The 9,141-nt window shown below is 45.8% G+C and overlaps 1 pseudogene; it reads left to right on the forward strand.

Moving 5' to 3' along the window:
- Positions 1–734: 734 nt before the first annotated feature.
- Positions 735–4,638, forward strand: LOC142849086 (small ribosomal subunit protein uS5 pseudogene; annotated as a pseudogene).
- Positions 4,639–9,141: the final 4,503 nt, after the last annotated feature.

Here is a 9,141-nt window from a genome sequence, read left to right on the forward strand (position 1 = left end):
GTCTCTTGAGGATGCCATGGTCTCCATCCTCTTGGCTCAATGCAGGACAATAGCACCTGAAAGTGAATGGACAAAAGCTTTAACACGACGGTGTTCACTGTGGGGATGCACTCACTTGGACACATCGCTGTGGGGATGCACTCACTTGGACACATCGCTGTGGGGATGCACTCACTTGGACACATAGCAAACACTTTCTCTCAGTCCTGTTTCCTCACATGGGAGACACGCTCTTATGGAAAACTCGTGTGTGTGTGTGTGTGTGTGTGTGTGTGTGTGTGTGTGTGTGTGTTAGAAGAGCATTGGGGGTAAAGTCTGCCCATTCTCTGACTTCCTCTGAAGGAAGCTGACCGGCAGGCAGCCCAAACATCAGTGGGCAGCGGATGTTCTCCTTTAACCCTGCGCTGTGCGCTCTCACAGCCAAGAGAAGCCTCACTTGTGCACCTAATTGCTTCCCTGCCTAAAGCCCCACCCTCAGCCTCCACGCTTAGGAAGAACTTTGCTTATTTCCATCTATAAAATGTCCCAGGTACACGGTGCATTCTCTACTAGAAGTGTTCCAAAGTTCCCATACACACTGGCTGACGTGCCTGCTGATTTACCTCTGCCACCACCAGCTCACTAGTGAAACCCCACACTAAAGAAAGGCTCAACCCTAGCATCTTGTGTTGGTTAATGATATGTGTTGTCTTCCCTGGGACAGGAGGTGCCCAGGCTGGAATCCTCTGAGCTTAATGGGGCACACCTGTGAGGTTTCTGACGGAAAGGACACTGGAGTCATACGCGAGAAGGTCCACTCCCGACTGTGGTAGGCCTTGCCCAAGTCCAGACATCCTGGGCACAGCAGAAAGACTGACTTTCCCTCACCTCATGTGAGAGAGCTCCTCCCACTTTCTTCTGCTTTGGGCTTGAAGTGAAGCATTCACTTCCTGGGTTTCAGCTGCACTGGGGCTGGAGCTGCACCGTTTCCTTACCTGTGGTCAGGTCTCTGACTCGGTCTGAAGCTGCACCATTGGCTTTGCCAGGTCGTGACCTTGTCAATTGTTCATCTTAGAACTTGATGTTTAGCATGCATAATCAAATTATTCTTTTGTTCTGTTTTGATTGTGCTACACATTTTTCTCTACCTCCCCTCTCACCTTCTATCTTCTCCCATGACCCCCACATTCCCAATTTACTCAGGAGATCTTGTCTTTTTCTCCTTCCTCTGTAGATCTATGTATGTCTCTCTCAGGGTCCTCTTTGTTGTCTAGGTTCCCTGAGATTGTGAACTATAGGCTGTTTTTTCTTTGCTTTATGTCGAAAAGCCACTTATGAGTGAGTACATGTGATATTTGTCTTTCTGGGTCTGGGTTACCTCACCCAATATGTTTTTTTTTCTAGATCCATCTATTTGCTTGCAAATTTGAAGATGTTGTTCTTAAAAATGTTAAATGATATAGATTTGGTTTGTGACATATAAGCGTGGTCACTTATGTGTCCTTATTCTTAAGAGGCACATACTGATGTCTCCAGGATGCTTGACTGGAATAGCCACAGTTTACTTAGAAATGATTAAACATACATGTGGGCAAGTAAGTACATATGCATATGTATGCACACATGTGTTGTACACGTATATGTATATGAACTCATAACTCATACATATGTGTATGGAGATAGAGACAGATAGAAAGAACAAATATGCCAAAATGTTTATTTTTGTGGTGCAGCTTCTGGGAGTTTAGCACAACTGGCAGGGAGCCCACGATGCTGCACAATGGCCTTGGCCCTAGAAGACGTTACAAGATAATGGCCCCTCATCACCTCGAGAGAGACAGCTGGTATCTCCCTAACTCAATGCTGTTTCTTCAGGATCCTCTGTAGTGTGGAACTCCTGCCGTGGTTATTCTTTCACATGCTGTTTTCACTCTAGAGGACAATATCACCCTATTTCAATTGCAATGCTGGGCCAGACTGCACAGGTTTCAAATGCAGTACATTAACTCTGTAGCTCTGTGGATTTGAGCAAATTAATTACTTAATCTCTTGATGTCAGCATTTCTTTCAGAGCAGAAGCTTAAAAGTAAGAAGGATGGTTTTTTTTTGAGGAATAAAGATGATAAGAACCAGAAAGTCCTTGGCATGGGGCCTTGGGCAGAGTAGTCACTCAATAAATATGTCATTGACTAATATCGCTCTTATCATGCATGGATTCGGTACCAGGAAGAACAAAACAGAAGTAAATTTATCATCATACAATTTATAATCTATTGATAATGTTTTCTTAAGTATTTATAGTCTTTTGGTTGTAAACCTTCCACCTCCTACTTCTAAGAATTTGTCTTAGGGTTCTTTATTTCTATTTTCAATGACTCTGTTCTTAATTAAATCTCAGATTGTAGGCTTCAGGCCACACACAGGTATGTAAGTCATAGAACAGCTAAGAAAGGTGTTGGGGGAGGCTGCTTGTTCAGTCCTGGCTGTCCAGACCCAAAATAACCACACAGAAACTGTATTATTTTACATCACTGCTTGGTGTATTAGCTCTAGCTTCTCATTGGCTAGCTCTTACATCTTAATGGGTTAAATTAATATGTAAGAATTAATCAATAAGAAACTAGAGCTAATGGGCCAAGCAGTAATTTAATTTATACAGTTTCTGTGTGATTATTTCGGCAACTGGAACAAACAAGCGGCCTTCCTTTAACAGATGCACTGTTCTCTACAAGATACAGATGATGTCCAAGGTACAGCCCTGCTTCCAGACAAACAGCAATTGCAGTGGGCCCCTCTGGAGGGAGACAGTGCTGAACAGACTCTTCAGGGGCAGGATTGGAAGTGTGCCCATGATGTGAGGACGGTCTGATGATGGGTCAGAGGAAGCCACTGTGCCCAGATGGGGCTCCCTCCTTCATATGACCTAAGTGAAGGGGCTGCTTAGCTCTTTGGATGCTGTGTTGCTGTGTTTGCGGCTTTTGCCAATACTCCCATGTGCCTGTGTTCCTAACTCAGATGAGTTCCTGTTTATTTGCATAGAGTTAGTTTTCCGTCTGTGCCATGGTCTGTGCTCAACAGATGGCTGAAATTTACTTGGTCCAACGAGTGAAGACAACGCATCTCAGCAATTCAGTCAAAACTGGACAGTTTTATACAGTGGGATGATCCAGGGCAAGGCCCGGCAGGAAAGCTACTGCTTTAGATAATATGAAGTAACTTAGAGTAGGTACAGCCTGAGGGGCGTGTAAGACACAAATGCTATTTAACTGTGAGTAACTGGTGAAAAAGTAGCTAGCAGCACGAGAACATTTGTAACAAAGTGATTAATATGTGGGTAATTTAAAATGTTAGCTGCGCTTCTTCTTCTGAAAAACACCAAACGGCGGATGACGCGGGTGCAGCGATAGAGCCCCAAGTTCCAGGGTCCCAGGATTAGGAGGACGTGGCCCCTTCAGCGGAGGATTCAGCAGAGGACTTTTTTTTTAATTTATGTATTTATTTATTTATTAAAGATTTCTGCCTCCTCCGCGCCACCGCCTCCCATTTCCCTTCCCCCTTCCCCAATCAAGTTTCCCTCCCTCGTCAGCCCGAAGAACAATCAGGGTTCCCTGTCCTGTGGGAAGTCCAAGGACCACCCACCTCCATCCAGGTTTAGTAAGGTGAGCATCCAAACTGCCTAGGCTCCCACAAAGCCAGTACGTGCAGTAGGATCAAAACCCAGTGCCATTGTTCTTGAGTTCTCAGTAGTCTTCATTGCCCGCTGTGTTCAGCGAGTCCGGTTTTATCCCATGCTTTTTCAGACCCAGGCCAGCTGGCCTTGGTGAGTTCCCAATAGAACATCCCCATTGTCTCAGTGTGTAGGTGCACCCCTTGCAGACTTATGGGCCGTGGTCATGGTCGAGGCTGGGGCCGAGTCCGAGTCCGCGGGGCTCGCGGAGGTTAAGCTGAAGACAAGGAGTGAATTCCCGTCACCAAGCTGGGCCGCCTGGTTAAGGACATGGAAATCAAATCCCTAGAGGAGATCTATCTGTTCTCTCTGCCCATTAAGAAGACCCAGATTATTGATTTTGTTTTTCCTGGGAGCATTCCTAAAGGATGAGGTTCTGAAGATCACGCCAGTGCAGAAGCAGACTGGGGTAGGCCAGCGGACCAGGTTCAAGGCTTTCGTCACTATTGGGGACTACAATGGTCATGTTGGTCTCGGTGTTAAGTGCTCCAAAAAGATAGCTGCTGTCATCCGAGGGGCCATCATCTTGGCTAAGCTTTCCATTGTTTTTGTGCGGACAGGCTACTGGGGGAACAAGATTGGCAAGCCCCACACTGTTCCTTGCAAAGTGACAGGCCGCTGTGTTGGTGCGTCTCATCCCTGCCCCCAGAGGCACTGGCATAGTCTCCGCTCATGTGCCCAAGAAGCTACTCATGATGGCTGGCATTGATGACTGCTACACATCAGCCAGGGGCTGTACTGCCACCCTGGGCAACTTTGCCAAGGCCACCTTTGATGCCATCTCTAAGACCTACAGCTACCTGGCCCCCGACCTCTGGAAAGAGACTGTGTTCACCAAGTCTCCTTATCAGGAATTCACTGACTATCTTGTGAAAACCTGCACCAGAGTCTCTGTTCAAAGGACCCAGGCTCCAGCTGTGGCCACCACATAAGGGTTTTTATACAGAAAAATAAATGTCAATAAGTCTGTTTAAAAATGTTAGTTGCAAACATGAGAATGGTTTAAAATGTAGGGGGACAGAATAAACAGAGAATGTTTTTATTCTGACCAGAATAAAGATGTCTAAGTGATAGGGTGCACAAGGCAAAGGAAGCAGAACTAGAGACATGGTGGCAGCTACAGGCTTGGGACCATGGCCAGGGGAGATAAAGGAGAACATTATTGCCCCGTAGAGCAGGTCACCAGGCCGCCAGAAGGCCCCGGCCACCACTGGGCCTGCCTCATCACATCGCTCCATCGCTGCAGGATGGGATGGTGCAGTGGGCTGTAGACCCAGCCCCACAGCCCCAGTTCAGCAGCTTGGAGATGCCTTATGCACTTGTGTTTCTCACGCCACTTGGTGTGTGGGGCAGGTAGTGTTACTATTGGGGTGCAGACATCACACCTTAGGAACTGGAGGGATGCCGCCCTGAGGGCAAGGTGACATACAACAGCACGGAGCTCACACAGGGCCTGCCTCCAGATGGGCTGCCCATCCACAAGCTCACTCTGGAAAGAATGGCTCATTTTCTGGGTCTCCTTGAAAGACTTCCATGATCTGTGTTGCTTCTGGAAGCCTTGTTGATGCCCACAATCTGTGCTGTTCCTGGAAACCATGTTAAGTTCCTGATCCGTGCTGCTGCTGACTGCATCTTTTACAACGGGCGGGGAGGCATCTTTTGTGGTGGTATCGATGACTGCAGACTCATAACTGAGAAGGAAAGACATGGAAGGCTTCTGTGCCAAGCTCCCCAAAAGACACAGACATGAAATTACTAAAGAGAGTCTTTTAAAAATGTGATAGAGATGTTGAATTTGGCCCTTTACAGTTGATGGCTTCTGGCAGGGGCAGGGGATGGGGGTGAAGGACTTAGTTTGTTCAAGGGGTTAGCCGCTGGGAGTTGGACCATGCTCCAGTGAGTACAGAGGCAACACAAATTGGACTCGGTGTTTATTTGTTTGTTTTTGTTTTTCTAATTATTTATTTGTTTGGAGGAAGGTGCAAGGTGGAGGGTGTACCTGGGAGGAACAGGAAAAGAGTGTGATCAGAGTGCATGAAATTCCCAAATAATTACTAAAACCATTATGTTGTAAAAAAAAAAAAACCCAAAAATATTAATAATGCTGGCATCACGTGACATTACTAGAGATGAACGAGACCATCTCTCTATGTCTGGAGAAAGCTGGAGGAGCTGGGGGATTGCTGTGAGCAGAGGTCGGTGAAGGAGACTGTTTTCAAAAGCCCATGACCTTTGGAAGAAACAGAACAGAACAGAGGCTGTAGACCATGAAGAGAAAAATATGCTGCCCTCCGATGAACCTGTGGTCCCTGGAACTGAGAAGGGACAAGGGACTGAAGGTTTGGAAGAGGATCTGAAGCACCTGAGAGAGGAGGCATGTTACAGGGAGACAGGCTGTGGGTTTGGCATTAACATAAGTGTGCGTTTTATCAGATCTCTGTCCCTCCTCTGGGTTTCTCCCTTTAAGTTACAAGCTTGCTCTGGTATCCTCCACCTTGAAATAACAATGCAATCTTCTCCCTATCTGCCTTTCTGGTACCGATTGAGAGTATCAGAACCCACTGGGCCTTGGCAGCTCTCACAAGCTGGGCTCAGCCACTCATGTGTGCTCGCCAGGCAGGTAAACAGACTCACAGCAGTGAAGAACAGAGAAGGGTTTTATTCCATGTGGCCACACTGGGAAGAGGGACAAATAAGAGACACCAGTGACTAAAATCTGGCAATTACTAAAGATGACACAAAACTGCATTCATCAACATTTGTGACATTATCGATGGACTGTGATTTTATGTACATGAGTTTTAAATTCTTGGAGATTATTATTATAAACTCATGCAAAACTGAGGAGTCATAGACAGTTCCTTTGCCCAGCTTCTCCTGAGGTTAATTTACAGACCCTTAGTTCAAAGGTTTATATGGATTTCACCAGTGTTTGCATGCTCTGTGTGTGTGCATGCATGTGTGCCTTGCTTGCATGCATGTGAGTGTGTGCACATGCGTGTGTGCCTGTGCATGCATATGAGTGTGTGTGCGTGTGTGTGTGTGTGTGTGTGTGAAATTTTGTGCATGTACATTTGAGGTTTCTGCAACTCTTTCCATAAAAAGGCAATAACAATCCAGTCATCCTCTCAGGGAAGTTCTCCTGACCTCTTTCATGGCCCCAGCTCCTGCCAGGCACCCACAGATCCATCTTCTCTCTGATTGTGTCACTTTGGGACTGTTATATTGCTACAAGCCACAACATTATACAGTAATTGTTCAGCCATGTTTTCAAGAGCAATTTATTAGAATCAAGGGATCTGGGAAAGGCTAAACCAAAAGGCAAGGCTTTTTGCCGTTATCGTTTTGTGAATAAAGTGGCTGTCTTTTGCTGTAGATTTTTCGCTGTAGCTGACTTTCCTTTCTGTTACGTATTTGGGGACTAATACCCTAGTTCAGACTGTTTTCTATGCCTTTGGGCTACATGTAAAAACAGTTTTCCACCACCAGACCTTGTTCCTCTCTCCTAGGTAAGCACAGAGATCTGCCTTCCTGCAATTATCTTTATCAGCAGGCATTTGGTCAGAGTTTAGGGTCTAGGAAAAGAGCATCCCATCTAAGATACTCACAGATCTCCAAGGACACAGAATGACTACCTGCCCAAGCTGCTGCTCTGGTTTTACCCCATGAAAAGAACAGCTGATAACAGCAAAGGCCAGAGCTAACTATTGAGAGGCCTGGGCCCCTGCTTTGTTTCTACCACCTAGAGGAGTAAGTCTAACTCCAGACCAAGGCCCATGGAAACTGCAGCGTCTGGGGTATGTGCTATCTGATCAAGATCCATGGCTTCTACCTGACTGTTTTCGCAGGTTGCTTGGTTACCTGATTCTATGCATGCTGGGAGAGGAAAAAAGCAGCACTCTGATTTACAATAAATATGTGTTTTATTCATAATTTTACTAAAAACAAACCATTTAGCTCTTTCTACTACCTAAAAATGTAGTGTAGTGCACTAACCTTCTCCTCTAGAATTCCCTGATGATTTACTTCCTTTCTTAACTAACTTTCTCCATTAAGAAGTTCATGGGATGTGTACTACCCACTCCCACAGATCTGTGTGTGTGTGTGTGTGTGTGTGTGTGTGTGTGTGTGTGAGAGAGAGAGAGAGAGAGAGAGAGAGAGAGAGAGAGAGAGAGAGAGAGAGAAGTGAAAACCTTTATCTGGTTTCCTATGGGGCCCTGAACCTACTATCACTGGGGAATTGTTGGTTTTCAGGGTATATTTGACTGGGAACATTTGTAACGGGTAGAACTAAGAACCATGTAGAGCAAAGGGAACACATAAACGGGTGAAACAAAGAGAAGGATGCATTGAAGAGAGAAAAATCGACATGGACAGACGATTCCCATTGTGAGTAGACATTTTACCCTCAGATCTTTAGCCCCCCTTTAGCCATTCCTGGCATCTTTAATTGAAATCTGAAAGGAGGTCTTAAAGGCTAGAACTTTTAAGGTTCCTGTAACTATCTGAACAGAGTCAGCCAGTAACAAACCTTTCAGCTTGTCTTTTCTCTTTCAGAGCCCACCTTTTTTCTATCCTTCCAGAACTTTCTGAGAAAACGCTATGGCATAAGATTGACAATTGGAGAGGCTGAGGAGAAGGCTCTGCACTCCAGAGCACTGGCTGTGCAATCGTGAAGAAGGCTCTGCACTCCAGAGCACTGGCTGTGCAATCGTGAAGAAGGCTCTGCACTCCAGAGCACTGGTTGTGCAATCGTGAAGAAGGCTCTGCACTCCAGAGCACTGGTTGTGCAATCGTGAAGACTGGATGTGGGATCCCCCTTGAGCTGGAGGGACTAGAAAAACACCATAGAAAGAAGTGTGCGAAGCAAGCAGAGTCCGTTCTTCCCCCACTCTCATTCTGGGGTATGGCCTCTTCTAAGCTGCAGTTGGGCTCACAGGAGCAGTGGGCAGACATTTCATTCTCACTGGAAATAGCAGTGTCCAGTGTTCTGGTTTTTGTTTTCATGGCTTTCACATAAGATAAAAGTTCCTAGGACCCAATGGCCCGAAGGTTCTATTTCACATTTGTTTCTCTCTTAGACATCCCTGGATTAGTCAAGTAGACAAGGTAGTCTACGAGATTCACAGAAAATGAACTTTCTGCCTTCACACGCCTCCCCCACCTGAACTGACAACTCTCCTACTCTGTTTTATAGAATGCCAATACCTTCCTTAACATAAGAAGTTAAGCAACTTCAAACAAGATATTTCAGAACCTGTAAAAGTCTCCCCCTTTCTCAAGTTAGGAGTGGGCTAAAGCATCCCGTTATCCGGGAAGCCCCATGCCAGATGGAGACATAGCACTGTGTTTGAATAGCAGTGATCTTATTACTTACAACCCTCACCTCCTGGCCCAACTTAATCCCATAATTACTTTCTTAAATTTCCCTTTAT

The sequence above is a fragment of the Microtus pennsylvanicus genome, chromosome 4 (genome assembly GCF_037038515.1).
Source record: "Microtus pennsylvanicus isolate mMicPen1 chromosome 4, mMicPen1.hap1, whole genome shotgun sequence".
Lineage (NCBI taxonomy): Eukaryota > Metazoa > Chordata > Mammalia > Rodentia > Cricetidae > Microtus > Microtus pennsylvanicus.